Source organism: Nanorana parkeri, unplaced genomic scaffold (assembly GCF_000935625.1).
Source record: "Nanorana parkeri isolate BGI_ZX_2015 unplaced genomic scaffold, ASM93562v1 scaffold15, whole genome shotgun sequence".
Taxonomy (NCBI): domain Eukaryota; kingdom Metazoa; phylum Chordata; class Amphibia; order Anura; family Dicroglossidae; genus Nanorana; species Nanorana parkeri.
The window spans coordinates 933,125-934,846 of record NW_017306283.1 but is presented as its reverse complement, the minus strand read 5'-3'; positions in this window follow the sequence as shown (position 1 = coordinate 934,846).

The window sequence follows — 1,722 nt, the reverse complement described above, 5'->3', positions numbered from 1 at the left end:
CTGGCGGGCTCACAGGGCTGCCCTTCTTTCTCCTTGTGCAGCTATGCAGGGATATACACAAGGCTGATTCAGCTTGATTGTTCTATAATTCCTGAACTGTGATTATTTTCTATCACGGAATACATAACTGGATTACATTGGGGTCTGTTTGTAACTCTTTCATCCAGCATTCTGTTTGCACGGCATTCACACCACTAGATGGAGCCGAGGAGCATATGCATGGCATTCGCACCACTAGATGGAGCCCAGCATAGGAAATATGCTCCTTGGCTCCATCTAGTGGTGCGAATGCCATGCATATGCTCCTCGGCTCCATCTAGGGGTGTCAATGCCATGCATATGCTCCTCTGCTCCATCTAGGGGTGTCAATGCCATGCATATGCTCCTCGGCTCCATCTAGGGGTGTCAATGCCATGCATATGCTCCTCGGCTTATAAATAGACCAGGGGTAGGGAACCTCGGCACTCCAGCTGTGGTAAAACTACAAATCCCGTCATGCTTCTGGGAGTCATGCCTGTGGATGCCAAGAGTCTTGCAATGCCTCATGGGACTTGTAGTTCCACAGCTGGAGTGCTGAGGTTGCCTATCCCTGAAATAGGCCCTAAAGAGTTTGATCTTATATGCCTAGATTGCAGCTTTACCAACAATGTAGGTTGCTCAGCCCTACCTTAAACACCTTTAAGGGCCCACTCACACCTCATCCAGATCATCTCCAGACCAGACTGTTTCCGGACCCAAAATGCATCCCAATGTACCCCCATGCTATTTCTTGCCTCTATTCACACCAATGAAGTCCGTTCCAGACCAGACCAGAAAAATACTGCATGTCTCCTTTTGTCTGGTCTGAAATGCACTGGAACTGCAGGCAGGTTCACACAATTTTCCAGACCAGATCTGGATCGGAAAATGGTGTGAACCTGCCCATAGGTCCCACTCACACCACATCCAGATCATCTCCAGACCAGATCACATTGTTTCCAGACCCAACATGCATCCCAATGTATCCCCTATGTTATTTCTGGCCTCTGTTCACACCAGCGCAGTCCGTTCCAGACCAGACCAGAAAAATACTGCACGTCTCATTTTGTCTGGTCTGGAATAGACTAGAAATGCGTGCAGGTTCACACCATTTTCCAGACCAGATCTGGACCGGAAAATGGTGTGAACCTGCCGCCCTTAATGCACACCTGGATTAAAACAAGGCCCCAGCGCAGGTCCTCCGTGTATGGCAGGCTGCCAAAAATAGCTCAATTTTCTCTTGTTCATATTGGGGGTTGAACGAGAGAATAATCAATTGCTCCCCCCATGTATGCTAACAGGGTGGATGCAGCAATCTCTACTGCCGGGTGCTGCGGCTGCAGGAATACTGGCGAGCTGATCTAATAGGGTGCAGCCACTGTTTGGCCAAAAATTTTCACTTTTGTCGACAATTTTGCAGGGCCACCCACCAGTCACATTTAGGCCCCATTCACACCAAATCCGTTGCGTTACCATCTATTTTTTTTTAACGGATGGCAACGAATAGGGGAGTTTAAAAAAAAAAAAAAAGCTATTACAGTGAAATGTGTCCACTCAGGACATGTTACTTCACATAAAGCTTGCCAGAAAAAGAACATAATGCAAAGGAAGCGCAATTGCAAGTCAATGGACCCTTCCAATTTTGAGTGCACCCTTAGCCCGATTCAGCAGGAATCTGTGGAAGTTCGAGCCATGTAGGGGGGG